The sequence below is a fragment of the Oncorhynchus mykiss genome, chromosome 3, assembly GCF_057628025.1.
Source record: "Oncorhynchus mykiss isolate SJ-2025 chromosome 3, ASM5762802v1, whole genome shotgun sequence".
Classification (NCBI taxonomy): Eukaryota; Metazoa; Chordata; class Actinopteri; order Salmoniformes; family Salmonidae; genus Oncorhynchus; species Oncorhynchus mykiss.
This window is the reverse complement of record NC_143024.1, coordinates 26636877-26656328: the sequence shown is the minus strand read 5'-3', so window position 1 is coordinate 26656328 and position 19452 is coordinate 26636877.

Genomic DNA, 19452 nt, shown 5'->3' with positions numbered 1-19452 from the left:
GAGTGGACCCTGCAGTGTCACAGAGCTTTTTCATGCGCAATCCCGAGAGAGTGCCTTTCTTGTTTACCTTTTATATTGACAACGTTATTGTCCGTTTGAAATATTATAGGTTATTTATGCTAAAAACAACCTGAGGATTGAATATAAACATCGTTTGACATGTTTCTATGAACTTCACGGATACAATTTTTTTTTTTTTGTCTGCCTGTTTTGACTGCGTTTGAGCCTGTGGATTACTGAAGAAAAGGCGCGAACAAAACGGAGGTTTTTGGATATAAAGAGACTATCGAACAAAAGGAACATTTATTGAGTAAATTAATGTCTTCTGAGTGCAACCATATGAAGATCATCAAAGGTAAGGGATTAATTTTATCTCTATTTCTGACTTGTGTAACTCTTCTTCTTGGCTGGTTACTGTTAGTAATTATTTGTCTGCTGGGAAAAATTAGTATTTCTGTATTTGAATTTGGCGCTCTGCAATCTCACTAGAGAGGTTAAAAAATATAGAAGCAGAAAGTGAATATCCAACAGAGATTGGTAATACAAATACAGAGCAATTCTTTGAAGGTATACGAAGGTATACTTTCGATATGGAGAAAGTTATCTTGTTTGTTTTGTTTTATTGTATCACTTGTAATAGGGGGAAAGCAGAACATTGTTTGAGAGTGGTCCGTGTGTATTAGGAGTAGTGATTGAGAATGTTTCTTTTTCTACTGGAATGTGTCACGACTTCCTCCGAGGTCGGTCCCTCTCCCTGTTCAGCCGACGTTTGGCGGTCGACGTCACCGGTCTTCTAGCCATCGCCGATCCACCTTTCATTTTCCATTTGTTTTGTCTTGTCTTCCCACACTCCTGGTTTCAATTCCATCATTACGTGTTGTGTATTTAACCTTCTGTTCCACCCATGTCCTTTTCTGGAATTGTTTATTGTAATGCTTGTGCATTACAGGTGTGTGACGGGTTTTACCCATTGATTATTGTAATGTTAAAAGTGGTTTTATTTATTAAACTGTGCCATTGTAAATCAGTTTTTGCTCTCCTGCACCTGACTTCTCTGCCACCAGTACGCACCCCTTACAGAAAGAGAAGAAGTGTTTAAGTTGAAGGAAACAGATTATGAAGACTAGTGAAAGTAACAAAGTGAAAGGTAAATAAATGGCTCTCAGATAGCAATCCAATAATGCAATATTTTTGTAATTTGAGTTTTCTTTTAAAAAAACTTTTTATTTCACCTTTATTTAACCAGGTAGGCTAGTTGAGAACGTTCTCAATTACAACTGCGACCTGGCCAAGATAAAGCATAGCAGTGTGAACAGACAACAACACAGACTTACACACGGAGTAAACAATAAACAAGTCAATAACACAGTAGGGGGAAAAAAAGAAAAAAATACTATATACATTGTGTGCAAAAGGCATGAGGAGGTAGGCAAATAATTACAATTTAGCAGATTAACACTGGAGTGATAAATGATCAGATGGTCATGTGCAGGTAGAGATACTGGTGTGCAAAAGAGCAGAAAAGTAAATAAATAAAAACAGTATGGGGATGAGGTAGGTAAATTGGGTGGGCTATCTACCGATGGACTATGTACAGCTGCAGCAATCGGTTAGCTGCTCAGATAGCAAATGTTTAAAGTTGGTGAGGGAGATAAAAGTCTCCAACTTCAGCGATTTTTGCAATTCGTTCCAGTCACAGGCAGCAGAGAATTGGAAGGAAAGGCGGCCAAATGAGGTGTTGGCTTTAGGGATGATCAGTGAGATACACCTGCTGGAACGCGTGCTACGGGTGGGTGTTGCCATCGTGACCAGTGAACTGAGATAAGGCGGAGCTTTACCTAGCATGGACTTGTAGATGACCTGGAGCCAGTGGGTCTGGCGCCGAATAAGTAGCGAGGGCCAGCCGACTAGAGCATACAGGTCGCAGTGGTGGGTGGTATAAGGTGCTTTAGTAAGAAAACATATGGCACTGTGATAAACTGCATCCAGTTTGCTGAGTAGAGTATTGGAGGCTATTTTGTAGATGATATCGCCGAAGTCGAGGATCGGTAGGATAGTCAGTTTTACTAGGGTAAGTTTGGCGGCGTGAGTGAAGGAGGCTTTGTTGCGAAATAGAAAGCCAACTCTAGATGTAATTTTAGATTGGAGATGTTTGATATGAATCTGGGAGGAGAGTTTACAGTCTAGCCAGACACCTAGGTACTTATAGATGTCCACATATTCAAGGTCGGAACCATCCAGGGTGGTGATGCTAGTCGGCCGTGCTGGTGCAGGCAGCGAACGGACAAAAACTGTGGTGAAGTGGTGTCCACGTCCCGCGCCAGAGCCGCCACCGCGGACAGACGCCCACCCAGACCCTCCCCTATAGGTTCAGGTTTTGAGGCCAGAGTCTGCCCCCCCCCCACCTTTGTCACGTTCTGACCTTATAGTTCCTTTGTTTTGTGTTTGTTTTAGTATGGTCAGGGCGTGAGTTGGGTGGGTTGTCTATGTTAGTTTTTCTATGATTTTCTATTTCTGTGTTTGGCCTGATATGGTTCTCAATCAGATGCAGCTGTCTATCGTTGTCCCTGATTGAGAACCATATTTAGGTAGCCTGTTTTCAATTGTGTTTTGTGGGTGGTTATTTTCAGTCTTTGTAAGTCTGCACCAGACAGAACTGTTTTGGTTGTTTCTTTGTTATTTTTTTATTCAGTGTTCAGTTTTGATTATTTAAAAAAATCATGAACACTTACCACGTTGCACCTTGGTCCTCACCTTCTTCCACCGACGACACCCGTTACAGATATATACAGAGAAAAGAGTCGGCCAGAGAATTGAACCCTGTGGCATCCCCATAGAGACTGCCAGAGGACCGGACAACATGCCCTCCGATTTGACACACTGAACTCTGTCTGTAAAGTAGTTGGTGAGCCAGGCAAGGCAGTCATTAGAAAAACCGAGGCTACTGAGTCTGCCGATAAGAAAATGGTGATTGACAGTTGAAAGCCTTGGCCAGGTCGATGAAGACGGCTGCACAGTACTGTCTTTTATCAATGGCGGTTATGATATCGTTTAGTACCTTGAGTGTGGCTGAGGTGCACCCGTGACCGGCTCGGAAACCAGATTGCACAGCGGAGAAGGTACGGTGGGATTCGAGATGGTCAGTGATCTGTTTGTTGACTTGGCTTTCGAAGACCTTAAATAGGCAGGGTAGGATGGATTTAGGTCTGTAACAGTTTGGGTGCAGGGTGTCTCCCCCTTTGAAGAGGGCGATGACCGCGGCAGCTTTCCAATCCTTGGGGATCTCAGACGATATGAAAGAGAGGTTGAACAGGCTGGTAATAGGGGTTGAGACAATGGCGGCGGATAGTTTCAGAAATAGAGGGTCCAGATTGTCAAGCCCAGCTGATTTGAATGGGTCCAGGTTTTGCAGCTCTTTCAGAACATCTGCTATCTGGATTTGGGTAAAGGATAAGCTGGGGAGGCTTGGGCGAGTAGCTGCGGGGGGGGGAGCTGTTGGCCCGAGGTTGGAGTAGCTGGAGGAAGGCATGGCCAGCCGTTGAGAAATGCTTGTTGAAGTTTTCGATTATCATGGATCATGGCGAAAGTAGAATTGTAGAATTGTAGAATTTAGTTTGCTAGCCTGGAGATGCGCCTGGCTCACGGCTAACTGGTGCTAGCTTCGTGGCAGTGGCGTTAGCCACTATAGCCAATTGGTAGCAGCGGTGATCCGGTGCAAAGGTCCAGAGTTTACAGCAAGGATCCGGTGGAGTATTGGGCTCTAGCCGTGTATGAGTGGGGTTCGGGTGAACAGCTGAGTAGGCCGGGAGGTCTCGTGGAGAGTAAGACAGAGGTATTTAGCATTCGGACTGATATTAAATTAGAGGCTGCTCACTATTCAAGGCCTGGTCCAATGTTCTCGTGTTTGTCATCTGTTGTTTGGTTTAGAGATAACCTTCCTGTGTAACAATAGCTGCAAGTACACACTGAACTCAAAAAGGCAGTGAGAGACACAGTGGGGAAATTTGGGACAGTTAGTACATAATTGTATGTCAATGCAACAGGTCAAAAAGATTAAGATTACAAGAGAATTGTTTACTTTAGAAGGTACCCAATTCAGCTATATGGGACACTGTATCATCTGAAGAATAAATGTGTCTGAAGTATAATTCTGTATATGCATGGGTTTAATGAGACTTCCTGCCCAAGATGCAGTAAACTCGATTATTGATGAAGAATTTTTAGGACTGATTCAAATGTAGCATAGTGCAAACTAAGTACTTGTTTATTTTCTTTCTCCCAGGACTGATGGAATGTCCGCTATCAAGTTTTTTGTTCATTGTCATGACGTTGCCCTCTTTGGACACAGCGAGCACCATACCCCTACCTCGGCACCACCGAGAGGTCGTAAATTCCTGGAGTTCTCCTCATGGCCACAGTATATAGAGAGAGTGAGTTTTCATAGAGAGAACAAAGGAATTTCTTCCACCTCACAGAACTTGACAACCAAACAATATTCATGTTCTGGAGAATGTACTGTATAAAAGATCGGTGAAGTAGCTAGCTACGAACTGGTCCGTTTGGTACAATTTTGTGAAACTCATGAGAGAAATACAGCCACCTTACCTTAACCCTGTTTACACAAGCGTATCAGTTATGGGGCTTACATCTATCTACTTGTTGTATAAAATGAATGAGTTAAGATGAAACTATTGGTGAAATGATGTAATGTGATTTTAGACTGTTTAATGAAGGAAACTCAAATTCCCTTTGGAGATTAACTAAATCAGAGGCCCGCCCATGAGTACAGACATTGAGCTAGCGTCATGGGACCGCCCCTTTCTATGTTCCGAATAAAACCCCCACCTGGGTTTTCCCACTTCAGACCAGCTTACCTCGATAACCACGAGAGGGCTAAGGTTTGAGTAGAGACCGGCTTACCTCGATAACCACGAGAGGGCTAAGGTTTGAGTGCAGACCAGCTTACCTCAATAACCACGAGAGGGCAAAGGTTTGAGTAGTGATAGGAATTTTATGAATAATGACTAAACAATATCTACATTTTAAATAGAACTATAACTAATTAAACTCTACTCTGTTCTATTATATCTGATTAACAATATTAATTCATAAGGAAGGGATTGTGGAGCATGAAACAGGGGGTAATTAAATTAAATAAATACCATTCCAGCCAGGTTAGAGGGGACTGGAATTGTGGGTTTTTAAGTAAGCAGAAAGGGTCGTTAACCTATGGTTGAACCGACTCAACTTAGCTCTGGGATGTTTAGATAAGGCTGTGTGTGTTTTCTTAGGTTTTCCATTAGCTGGAACTGTCTGCTGAATGGTGATGGATGAAAACTTCAGAAGTTTTATCTTGATTTAACTGTGTGTCTGGAGTAAGAGAGCAAAGGGGTGGGAATAAACGTTTAAACTGTTGGGAGGAAGAACATTTTATAACCTATGATGTCATATTTTGTATGTAAACTGTTGTTTGTGGTTACATGACAGCACGCTCCGAGAATAAATACTATTATCTAATTTTGATAAGACTCATCTCTGTCCATTTTATGCAAATAGGAATCTTACAAATTCCTATAAAATAGACTGAGTGATTTAATGTATAATTAATAGGAATTATGAAATTCCAGTGACAGTAGAGACCAGCTTACCTCGATAACCACGAGAGGGCTAAGGTTGTAGACCATGCATTTCTCTTTCTGAATTCTTAACCATACCACGTGGTTAAACTCTTAGACTATCGATACAGACAGAATAAGAACAAATCATTGATACAAATTACTAGTCTGCAGCTAGGAATTATGTACCCGTGAATGCGAGGACCGACAACCGCCGAAACATCTATTCTATAACGACATGAATGAATGTTACTCTGAACTATCCATTCTAACCACAGCAGAGAGAGAGAGAGAGAGAGAGAGCGGACAAACTCTCCAACAGAAACAAACTTTTCAACAGAGATTTCCGACGACACACTGAGCGTAAATATATATATTGATTGCAGTTATTCCCGAATGTGTGAGTGTTCATGTGCAAGGGATTAGCATTTCAATTGTTATAATTATCAACTTTGTAGTGTCTTATCTCAGTCGACCCCCACATCCCTTTTGTCCACCAAGCCGCGATACCGGTTTATCCCACTAGGGAAACTCTGCTATCATTTCCTTGTAATTATCTACTGTTTGTTTATGCATTTCTGTGAATTACTTAGTTAGTAAATAAATAATTTAAGACAATTTATGTATGGATGACTAATAGTGAAGACTGGGTTCGTGCAGATAACCAACCATTTACGACGTTTGGAATGAGACTAACGTGAGATAAAGAATTATTCATTAATTCGAAGACTAATTGATCAGATATTAAAATATCTGAAAGGTATAATAGGAAAATTATAACGCTGTAATCTGAATATTTTTCTTGGTGCTCCGACTTCCTAGTTAATTACAGTTACATGATGAATTAGTTTAATCACGTAATAATAATTACAGAGAGTTAAATTGATAAAAATAAGTCTTCAGTTTTAATGATGCCAAAGACACGACATCATGTTTATCAATGATTCTGAATCTCTCCCTTTGAAAGGCTTCCTGAGGCAGGTTTCTTGGATAGCAGTTAAAAGTACCTAGATCCAGCAGTTAACTTTTTAATGTGAGGAGATCATTTTAGGCATATTCAAGCTGCTATCTACGTTCAAAGCTCTGCACCAAGGATGTGGTGATTCTGAAATGTGTTAATTTAATTGCATTATGTTGCAAATAAAGTTAAATTCAAGGTCTGTTATGAATTTTTGGTAAAATAATAGGAGTGATTTTGAAAGAACTGTATTGATGAAATAGTGCTCTCCAATACCAGCTTTTGTCAGTTTGGTCTGAATGACAACGGCGGTGCCTATTTGCTGAGTGTGCCTGTGTGTGTTTATATTGTGGTTACTTGTAGGGGAAGTTATGCAAAGTGACAATGGTGTTCATGATGACTGGATATGGTGAGAGGAAATAAAACAGTGAATTATAGGCTACTAACGGAATGTATAGAAAACATTCTGACCTATTAGATATATTGGAACCACTTATGGGGATGAAAGTTCAATGTTATGATTATGTGAAATATATGGGCAACATAATGTGTGGTGAGAGGTACTGTAGTAATGTTGTTCTAGAGACATTTATTTATTTTTATTTCACCTTTATTTAACCAGGTAGGCAAGTTGAGAACAAGTTCTCATTTACAATTGCGACCTGGCCAAGATAAAGCAAAGCAGTTTGACACATACAACAACACAGAGTTACACATGGAGTAAAACAAATATACAGTCAATAATAGAAAAATAAGTATATATACAATGTGAGCAAATGAGGTGAGATTAGGGAGGTAAAGGCAAAAAAAAGGCCATGGTGGCGAAGTAAATACAATATAGCAAGTAAAACACTGGAATGGTAGATTTGCAGTGGAAGAATGTGCAAGGTAGAGATAGAAATAATGGGGTGCAAAGGAGCAAAATAAATACAGTAGGGGGAGAGGTAGTTGTTTGGGCTAAATTATAGATGGGCTATGTACAGGTGCAGTAATCTGTGAGCTGGTCTGACAGTTGGTGCTTAAACTAGTGAGGGAGATAAGTCTTTCCAGTTTCAGAGATTTTTGTAGTTTGTTGCAGTCATTGGCAGCAGAGAACTGGAAGGAGAGGCGGCCAAAGGAAGAATTGGTTTTGGGGGTGACCAGAGAGATATACCTGCTGGAGCGCGTGCTACAGGTGGGTGCTGCTATGGTGACCAGCGAGCTGAGATAAGGGGGGACTTTACCTAGCTGGGTCTTGTAGATGACCTGGAGCCAGTGGGTTTGGCGGCGAGTATGAAGCGAGGGCCAGCCAACGAGAGCATACAGTTCGCAGTGGTGGGTAGTATATGGGGCTTTGGTGTTCAGTGTGGGTGTTGGCAGTTTAATTGACCGTCAGAATTCAGTGGAGGCTGCTGGAGGCTGCTGAGGGGATGTCAATAATAATGTCTGGAATCGAGTGAACGGAATGCTATACAACATTCACACCATTCTGGGCATTATTATGAGTCGTCTTCCCCTCAGCAGCCTCCACCGTCAGAATGTATGAGCTGTAGGCCAACAAGACTGTTGTGCCAATAGGACCTTTGAATACAAAGTCTGCGGAAGAACATTATTTTCCCCAATGTATAATTTGTTGTCACTTTCAGACCCTCATTAGGACACCTCTGTGTCAGTCAGTCCCTCTGGTCCAGTAGGAGAGGGCAGGTTGGTGAATCTGACCTGTAGCAGCCATGCTAACCCAGCAGTGAGATACACCTGGTACAGTGTCAATGAGAGCAGCCCTATCCAGTTAGGGACTCATTTGATACTTGAGGAGGTCGCTCCTGCTAACTCAGGGAGGTATTACTGGGAGGCACAGAACAAAGATGGAGCCCTCAACTCATCCTTCATGGTTCTTAATGTTCTGTGTAGGTTAAGTCTGCTTGCGGGGATGTTCGTTTTTTGTCCAAAGGTGTTTGTGCTTGCTTAAAAGGGAAGCAGGTTGTTAAAATGTTATGTTGTTGAGCAAGAGACAGTGTAATCTCCAAGATACTGCAAAGGAACGGTTTTATGCTACAGTAGAATATAGATGAAATTAACACAACCGTGTTGGGAAGGACTGTTTGGAATAATCATTACCAAATATACAGCAGATATGACCTTTTTATAATTTCTGCTTGCTTTAGATGCCCCAAGGAACACCTTGGTGTTCAGGAGTGGATAACTACACCTGGTTTAAGAAGGATGGAACAGACACCTCACAGACAGGGTCAGGAGAGGTGTTGAGATTGACATCTCTAACCTCCTCTGACAGTAGACAGTACTTCTGAGGCCAGGAACAAAGAAGGGGCTCACAACTCTACTGTTCTGTCTCTGATCCTGCAGGGTCAGTATGGAATCAAATGTTATGTTCTACTGTCCAGGGAAATGTCCTGTTGTCCTGAACCAATACATTTCAAGTGGGAATTCCCTTGACTTGAATGTAATGCGTTCATGTATCTTGTGTCATTTTCAGAAACAAATACTGTTCAAATGCCAGTTTACATCAGTTCCGCGGCTGCAGTTTTCATGGTGATCATACTTCTTGTGTTCCTATGGATGAGGTAAGTCTGGAAACATTGTGTACTCAGTTCAATATCCTAATGTAGAGTATGACGGCCTGTCCCCCCAGAGAAATGTGTTTTCTTTGACAGGAAGAGCCCGTTCAAATGATGTAAAAATACTGCTGTTGACAAAGAGGTGAGTAGAATACAGCATGTACTCCCTAATTCACAATACAAATCGCATGTCAGTGCAACAGTGTTATCTGGAGGTTCATGGTATTTGAACAATTTTCTACTCCACTGTTGACAAACCTGAATCCTGAACATATCCTTTCATAATGTTGAATAAACTAAGCAGCATTGAAACACATACTTATTTTCCACCATAATTTGCAAATAAATTCATTACAAATCCTACAATGTGATTTTCTGCAGTTTTTTCCCTAATTTTGTCTGTCATAGTTGAAGTGTACCTATGATGAAAATTACAGGCCTCTCATCTTTTTAAGTGGGAGAAATTGCACAATTGGTGGCTGACTAAATACTTTTTTGCCCCACTGTATATAATATGTGTCTGGCCTGGAAAATAGATGCTTCAGATTTGTCTGCAAACAGTTGGTCTAATGCAGCTTGTAATTCTTTGGATGAAAGTCCTTTCAAATTTCTCCTCAAGTTGTCTGACTTTTAATTCCAAGTCCAACTGTAGTTTAAATGTTTTCTTTCTTTTAGCACATTTGAATTGCCATGAAAAAACGGCAGTGTGTATTTTATGACCTTGGCTGTGTGTTTGCAACTTTTAGGGGAAGTTAAAGTTCTTAAGGCTAGGGGGCATTATTTTCACATCCGGATGAAAAGTGTGCCCAAAGTAAAATGCCTGCTACTCAGGCCCAGAAGCTAGGATATGCATGTAGATTGGTATATTTGGATGGAAAACACTCTGAAGTATCTAAAACCGTAACAATTATGTCTGTGAGTATAACCAAACTTATTTGGCAGGCGAAACCCTGAGGACAAACCATCCAGGATAATTTTTTGTGGAACTAGATTTGTAAGGCACTTGCTTGCAATTCCTATCGCTTCCACTAGACGTCAACAGTCTTTAGAAATTGGTTGATGTTGTTCCTTTGAGAAATGAAGAAGTAGCCATTTCCTATCTGGGTGCATAGCCAAGTGTACTGTTGTGGTTGGGGCACACGACCTGAAAGCTCGCTCCACGCTGCAGAGGGAGCACCCCCCTATCCACATCGACGGGACAATAGTGGAGACGGTAGTACGTTTTAAGTTCCTCGGCGTACACATCACGGACAAACTGAATTGGTCCACCCACACAGGCAGCGTGATGAAGAAGGCACACAGTGCCTCTTCAACCTCAGGAGGCTGAAGAAATTCAGCTTGTCACCAAAAGCACTCACAAACTTCTACAGATGCACAATCGAGAGCATCCTGTCGGGCTGTATCACTGCCTGGTACAGCAACTGCTCTGCCCACAACCATAAGGCTCTCCAGAGGGTAGTGAGGTCTGCACAACGCATCACCGGGGGCAAACTACCTGCCCTCCAAGACACCAACACCACCTGATGTCACAGGAAGGCCATAAAGATCATCAAGGACAACAACCACCCAAGCCACTGCCTGTTCACCACGCTATCATCAAGAAGACGAGGTCAATACAGGTGCATCAAAGCAGGGACCGAGAGACTGAAAAATAGCTTCTATCTCAAGGCCATCAGACTGTTAAACAGCCACCACCAACATTGAGTGGCTGCTGCCAACATACTGACTCAACTCCAGCCACTTTAATAATGGAAAAATTGATGTAAAAATGTATCACTAGCCACTTTAAACAATGCCACTTTTATCTCATATGTATATACTGTACTCGATACCATCTACTGCATCTTGCTTATTTGTCACTTGCCTATTCATATATTTTTATGTACATATTCTTCATCCCTTTACACTTGTGTGTATTTAAAAAAAAATATATTTCACCTTTATTTAACCAGGTAGGCTAGTTGAGAACAAGTTCTCATTTGCAACTGCGACCTGGCCAAGATAAAGCATAGCAGTGTGAACAGACAACAACACAGACTTACACACGGAGTAAACAATAAACAAGTCAATAACACAGTAGAAAAAAAAGAGAGTCTATATACATTGTGTGCAAAAGGCATGAGGAGGTAGGCAAATAATTACAATTTTTCAGATTAACACTGTAGTGATAAATGATCAGATGGTCATGTACAGGTAGAGATATTGGTGTGCAAAAGAGCAGAAAAGTAAATAAAAAAAAACAGTATGGGGATGAGGTAGGTAAAATTGGGTGGGCTATTTACCGATAGACTATGTACAGCTGCAGCGATCGGTTAGCTGCTCAGATAGCAGATGTTTGAAGTTGGTGAGGGAGATAAAAGTCTCCAACTTCAGCGATTTTTGCAATTCGTTCCAGTCACAGGCAGCAGAGAACTGGAAGGAAAGGCGGCCAAATGAGGTGTTGGCTTTAGGGATGATCAGTGAGATACACCTGCTGGAGCGCGTGCTACGGGTGGGTGTTGCCATCGTGACCAGTGAACTGAGATAAGGCGGAGCTTTACCTAGCATGGACTTGTAGATGACCTGGAACCAGTGGGTCTGGTGATGAATATGTAGCGAGGGCCAGCCGACTAGAGCATACAGGTCGCAGTGGTGGGTGGTTTAAGGTGCTTTAGTGACAAAACGGATGGCACTGTGATAAACTGCATCCAGTTTGCTGAGTAGAGTGTTGGAAGCTATTTTGTAGATGACGTCGCCGAAGTCGAGGATCGGTAGGATAGTCAGTTTTACTAGGGTAAGTTTGGCGGCGTGAGTGAAGGAGGCTTTGTTGCGGAAGAGAAAGCCGACTCTAGATTTGATTTTCAATAAGAGATGTTTGATATGAGTCTGGAAGGAGAGTTTACAGTCTAGCCAGACACCTAGGTACTTATAGATGTCCACATATTCAAGGTCGGAACCATCCAGGGTGGTGATACTAGTCAGGCGTGCGGTTGCAGGCAGCGAACGGTTGAAGAGCATGCATTTGGTTTTACTAGCGTTTAAGAGCAGTTGGAGGCCACGGAAGGAGTGTTGTATGGCATTGAAGCTCGTTTGGAGGTTAGATAGCACAGTGTTCAAGGACGGGCCGGAAGTATATAGAATGGTGTCGTCTGCGTAGAGGTGGATCAGGGAATCGCCCGCAGCAAGAGCAACATCATTGATATATACAGAGAAAAGAGTCGGCCCGAGAATTGAACCCTGTGGCACCCCCATAGAGACTGCCAGAGGACCGGACAGCATGCCCTCCGATTTGACACACTGAACTCTGTCTGCAAAGTAGTTGGTGAACCAGGCAAGGCAGTCATCAGAAAAACCGAGGCTACTGAGTCTGCCGATAAGAATATGGTGATTGACAGAGTCGAAAGCCTTGGCAAGGTCGATGAAGACGGCTGCACAGTACTGTCTTTTATCGATGGTCGTTATGATATCGTTTAGTACCTTGAGCGTGGCTGAGGTGCACCCGTGACCGGCTCGGAAACCAGATTGCACAGCGGAGAAGGTACGGTGTGATTCGAGATGGTCAGTGACCTGTTTGTTGACTTGGCTTTCGAAGACCTTAGATAGGCAGGGCAGGATGGATATAGGTCTGTAACAGTTTGGGTCCAGGGTATAAGGTAGTTGTTGTGGAATTGTTCGGTTAGATTACTCGTTGGTTATCACTGCATTGTCGGAACTAGAAGCACAAGCATTTCGCTACACTCTCATTAACATCTGCTAACCATGTGTATGTGACAAATAACATTATATTTTATTTTATTTTTTCATCCGTTATTGAACACAGTTTATTCGGTCTTAAAGTTGATTGATTATTTACATTTAAAAATACCTAAATTTGGATTAGGAAAATTGTTTGAAATGTCTGGATCAAGTTTACAGGTAACTTATTAGATACTTTGTAGTCATGTTGCGCGAGTTGAAACCAATGAATTTTCTGAATCAAACGAGCCAAATAAATTGACATTTTGGAGTGCCAACAGAAGAAGATCTTCAAAGGTAAGGCATGAATTATATCGTTATTTCTGACTTTTGTGTCGCGCCTGGCAGGTTGAAATATGATTTTCATGTGTTTGTTTGATGGGGTGCTGTCCTCAGATAATAGCATGGTTTGCTTTCGCCGTAAAGCCTTTTTGAAATCTGACACTGTGGCTGGATTAACAAGAAGTTCATCTTTAAACCGATGTATAACACTTGTATGATTTATGAGTATTTCTGTTTTTGAATTTGGTGCGCTGCTATTTCTCTGGGTGTTGTCAAATCAATCCCGTTAACAGGATTGGCGCGCGAAGGGATCACTAAGAAGTAAAGCAATGTTTGACGATGGTGTTCATGATGACAGGGAATGGTGACTAAACCATTACGTTTACCGAACAATTTATAGGGATGAAAGTTCAGCGTTGTGATTTTGTGAAGTATACAGGCAACATAATGTGTGGTAAGAGGTACTACAATAGGTTTTTTCTATAAGAGATTTGCTCAACATTACATAAACAATTACTCCGTCTCCTACAGATGCTCAAAAGAATGTCACATTGTCAGTCAGTCCATCTAAAGATGTTGTTAATAAGGGTAGCTCAGTCACTCTCACCTACAGCTGCAGTGCAAACCCCCCTGTGTTGGGCTACGTCCTGTATAAGTAGAATGGACAGTCTTGTCACTCTGACGCCATGCCAGAAAGCTCAAAATTGTGACGGTAACTAACCAGGATGTTTTAAATTAATAATAATAATAATTAATAAATTATGGAAAATTGATCTATAGAGATTTTGTCAACTGTCTGCCCCCAAGGACGCTTCAGTGGTGGTAGAGGGCAGCTCTGTGAGTCTTACCTGCAACAGTGATGCCAACTGTTGGTTCCGTTTTACTGTGCTCCATTTTTTTACTTAACAAATAAGGAATACTCAAAATGTGCACTTATAAATGATAACAATTTTAATCGAAATACAGCTGTAGACAGAAGTCAAAGATCAAACATCACACATACAGCTGATGTCTCTCCTGAGTTCTGCAAAGTAGGAAAGGGTCCAAGTTATTTTATTAAGCCCGAAGTCCAGACCTAGTGATGTCACTGCATACGTCATTGCCTTCTGCTCATTAGACCAAGCCCATGCATACATAGCTATACAAACAATAGTTTCAGTGTTTTCTAAAGGCTCAGCAGTACATGTCCACTCCCCAAGTTGATTTATAGTGGTATGTCTGACTAGTCTCTTATCTCTTTCACTCACTGTTTATCTTTGAGGCGCTCTCTCATAGACCCCCTGTTTTGACTTCAGTAACTCACACATCTCCCAGACCATTTCTTTATAAGAGGCAGAGACTAGAAAAGATTGTGGAACAATATTAAACCTTATATTTATTTTAACTTTATTGTGCAAGTCAGTTTATCTATGCAAGTCAGTTAAGAACAAATTCTTATTTTCAATGACAGCCTGAACAGCCTGTTCAGGGGCAGAACGACAGATTTGTACCTTGTCAGCTTGGAGATTTGAACTTGCAACCTTTCGGTTACTAGTCCAAAGCTCTAACCACTAGGCTACCCTGCCACCCCAGGGTAGCCTAGGGGCTACCCTTAATAATATATATATTATTAATCTGTTTCCTAGGACCCTATAAATGTGGAGGGGGAGTGGTCTTATAGCCCTTCCCCTTCTATTAATACAACATAAGCATAATCCATTTTTATAATACATCAAATATTTGGTGCAGCCCCTATCATGACCCCAAGTTGACCCCATCACACCCCAGCAGTGAAGAACTACGTACACCTGGTTTAACCTTTTATGGCCGTGGGCTAAACCTTTGAAACAAAAGTATACACCTCACACACATGGTTATGTGCTTAAAGAAAGAAGACACCTGTTTCATGTCAGATATAGAGTTGAAATGTATTACATTTTTAGTTTGCATCTCAATATTAAACTTTATACTGGTTTATGTTCAATTATTGAGACTGTACTAATACTGTGTATGGCTCATAAGAAATTAACAGGGAACTACTGCAGAGGTCAGAGGGGATATGTTATATATTTTTTCTAATGTCATTGTTGTGTTGCCTTTTTTAGCAAATTATTAACCTCAAAGAAAATAACTTTATCTTATCTGAGATTACAGAGAAACTCACTCTTCTAATGATCAAACATTTAGAAGTGAATGATTGTCTGTTTGTGCACCAGCATGTGTAGAGTACGATCTCTCAAATGAACATTTCTGAAGGTAGGCCACAAACAGGAATGCTATATTTTCCTCACTGTAAATTGGCACTGTATGTATTTGCACAAATAGATACGTGATACGATCTGTTTTTGTGTAGTTTATGTTTTTTATTTGTTTTGTGTTTGTTTGATATTTTTAAAGGTGTTCTGGGAGGTCCTTATGGGGTGACTTCTGACAACGTGTCTCCATGTGCCTTGAGAGGGTCATCAGTGACTTTTAATATATGATTAGCACATGAATAGAACACAGAAATGAGTTCTAAGATAAGCACAAACATTAAAATTCCCATTACATTCCCCATCCTCTTATCACTTATCACAATTTTAATGTAAGCATTTAGATTTGAGCTTCTATATGAAAATATTATTTACTCCTATTAAAGGAGTAAAAACGGAAAAAAACAGACACTTCATAATTTCAAACTCTTCATTCTGGGTTGTACAATCCAATTATAATGGTAATACTATAATCCACAATAAAAGTTATACTTCTATTAATGGGAGTGAGTATCAAAAATACACACACATACCAAGAGATCTGTAGATTCAGAGATGAATAAATCTCTCAATGTTAACCACTGTTTCCATATTTCATACCACAATCGGGTTGCATTGACCTGTGTTATTCACTAACTGTCCCTGGGACATCAACCCAGTTGTTTAACAATTCTGCTAAGACCTTCAAAATGTTGTTGCTTGCTCATCAACTCATTGTTACACAATATTCTATCAGGTTTAGATGACCTTACCCTCAACTTGTTAAAAGAAAACAACCTTCAATCATTACTCATCGTCTGTATCTACAGGGATAAATGGGGGCTCATCCAGAGTTGGCAGCTCATCACACCAACTTGCTTTTCACTTTTCTCATCACTTGTTGTAATGACAGGTTAGTATTTCAATGCATTCTTAGTCTAAATTACTACGAATTTCAGACCTCCACAATCAACCTGATAATCCAAATAAATCTAAATGAATTACGGGCACGGTTGACCACCCCTCTCCGCCCCCCGCATTCATCCTTCCTTTCCTGGTGTTTCTTCATGTTCTTCATCAGATTGTATTTCAGTTTGTCCTTTTAATGGCACATGTTCAAAGTGGATGGCCTTTGATAATGTCTCTCAACTTACAGTCCATTATGTTGTTGGTCAATATCTTCAACAGATTATCATGTCTATATAATTAGCAAACGTGCATATTGGTAGTAGAAAGGAAACACAGAATCTTTGTTTAAGTATTAAAATTCTCCTTTAGTAATACAATTGTAGGCGGAAGTTGGTACAGAGTAAAGTATATGATAGCTCTCCCCAGGTCCTGCGAAATGTCTAAGACATCCTGTAACTCATATAGCCTCCCCAGTCCTCCTTGCGTGACTGTCTCTGGCAACAACATTTTAATAAATCTAACCTCCCCCTGACAGCAGCAACCACATTGTCAACAATTAAAAGCTCAGAAGTGGGTTTGACCGAAACTTGACCTTTCATCACAAGTATAGGGTCATAACAAGGTGAACGAGTCTAAGCATCTTCTGACAGGTGGCTGTTTTCATCAGGCCTGCGACAGCCTGTGTTCTCAGAAAACCAGTCGTATTCTCAGAACCTCAGATAACCACGGTGGAGCCCAGACAGGAGGAGTCTGAGCATAGGCGTTCCCGCCTTCTGATAGTGTCTGAAGGGCACAACACTCAAAACAGGTGTTAAATAAAAAATTAACAAATTAGAATAACACATCCAATTATCTCTTGATAACTCCATAAGAAAATAACTGTATCCCATAAGGTAATGGTAAAATAAACTAGAGATAGCTCTCTCTCTCTCTGTCCTTCTCATGGTCCGAATCACCCATTGGACTATTGATTAATTATAAACGTCTTCATAATTATTTGTTTTTACATAGCCCATAAAAAAACAATGTCTGCTGTCTTTCTGGTGAGGGTGATCAGGCCTCACCAGGAAGTCAGAACCGAGGTCAGAGGTCAGTAAGCACAGTGTTTATTTTCCTGTACATCATGCATTATTTAAAGATATTTCAAACATTTTAAACATTTTGTGTAACAGGTTTACATTGGGTTTGTGTGAAACCAAAACTCTGACAATAGAAACGTTCATTTGTGTACAGCATCCTTTCTAATCCATGAAGAACACACCAAAATCAAATGAATAGACCCCACACTTCTAAATTAGTATTTACCACTAACAAATATTCATTAATAGGTGGGTTGTGTGTGGGTTCAGGCATGTGTGTAGCAAAAACCCTCGTAGGGTTTTACAGTTGCAGAGGGAGGTGTTTAGTCCCAGGGTCCTTCGTTTATTGTTGAGTTTTGAAGGCATTATGGTGTTTAACGCTGAGCTGTAATCAATGAATAGCATTCTCACATAGGTGTTCCTTTTGTCCAGGTGGGAAAGGGCAGTGTGGAGTACAATAGAGGTTGCATCATCTGTGGATATGTTGGGGCAGTATTCAAATTAGAGTGGGTCTAGGGTTTCTGGGATAATGGTGTTGATGTGAGCCATGACCAGCCTTTCAAAGCACTTCATGGCTACAGATGTGAGTGCTACGGGTCGGCAGACATTTAGGCAGGTTACCTTAGTGTTCTTGGGCACAGGCACTATGGTGGTCTGCTTAAAGCATGTTGGTATTAAAGTCTTGGACAAGGAGAGGTTGAAAATGTCAGTGAAGACACTTGCCAGTTGGTCAGCGCATGCTTGAAGTACACGTCCTGGTAAATCGTCTGAATGTTGACCTGTTTAAAGGTCTTACTCAAATCGGCTGCAGAGAGCATGATCACACAGTCTTCCGGAACAGCTGGTGCTCTCATGCATGTTTCAGTGTTATTTGCCTCACAGCGAGCATAGAAGTAGTTTAGCTCGTCTGGTAGGCTCGTGTCACTGGGCAGTTCTTGGCTGTGCTTCCCTTTGTAGTCTGTAAATGTTTGCAAGCCCTGCCACATCCGACGAGCATCAGAGCCGGTTTAGTACGATTTGATCTTCATCCTGTATTGACGCTTTGCCTGTTTGATGGTTCATCTGAGGGCATAGCGGGATTTCTTATAAGCTTCCGGGTTAGAGTCCCGCCTCATGAAAGCGGCAGCTCTAGCCTTTAGCTCAGTGCGGATGTTGCCTGTAATACATGGCTTCTGGTTGGGGTATATATGTATGGTCACTATAGGGACGACATCATCGATGCACTTATGGATGTAGTCAATAACTGATGTGGTGTACTCCTCAATGCCATGGGAGGAATCCCAGGAAAATATTCCAGTCTGTGCTAACAAAAAAGTCCTGTAGTTTATTATCTGTTTCATCTGACCATTTTTTATTGATCTTGTCACTGGTGCTTCCTGCTTAAATTTTTGCTTGTAAGCAGGAATCAGGAGGATAGAATTATGGTCAGATTTGCCAAATGGAGGGCAAGGGAGAGCTTTGTACGTGTCTCTCTGTGTGGAGTAAAGGTGGTCTAGAGTTTTTGTTTTTGTTTGTTTTGCACATTTAACATGCTGATAGGAATTTGGTAAAACAGATTTAAGTTTCCCTGCATTAAATTCTCCGGTTGATAGTGTCGTCATTCAGCCACGACTTCATGAAGCATAAGATATTACAGTTTTGAAAAAAAAAGTATTTGATCCCCTGCTGATTTTGTACGTTTGCCCACTGACAAAGAAATGATCAGTCTATAATATTAATGGTAGGTTTATTTGAACAGTGAGAGACAGAATAACAACAAAACAATCCAGAAAAACACACGTCAAACATGTTCTAAATTGATTTGCATTTTAATGAGGGAAATAAGTATTTGACCCCTCTGCAAAACATGACTTGGTGGCAAAATCACAGAGGTCAGAAGTTTCTTGTAGTTGGCCACCAGGTTTGCACACATCTCAGGAGGGATTTTGTCCCATGCCTCTTTGCAGATCTTCTCCAAGTCATTAAGGTTTCGAGGCTGACGTTTGGCAACTCGAACCTTCAGCTCCCTCCACAGATTTCCTATGGGATTAAGGTCTGGAGACTGGCTAGGCCACTCCAGGACCTTAATGTGCTTCTTCTTGAGCCACTCCTTTGTTGCCTTGGCCGTGTGTTTTGGGTCATTGTCATGCT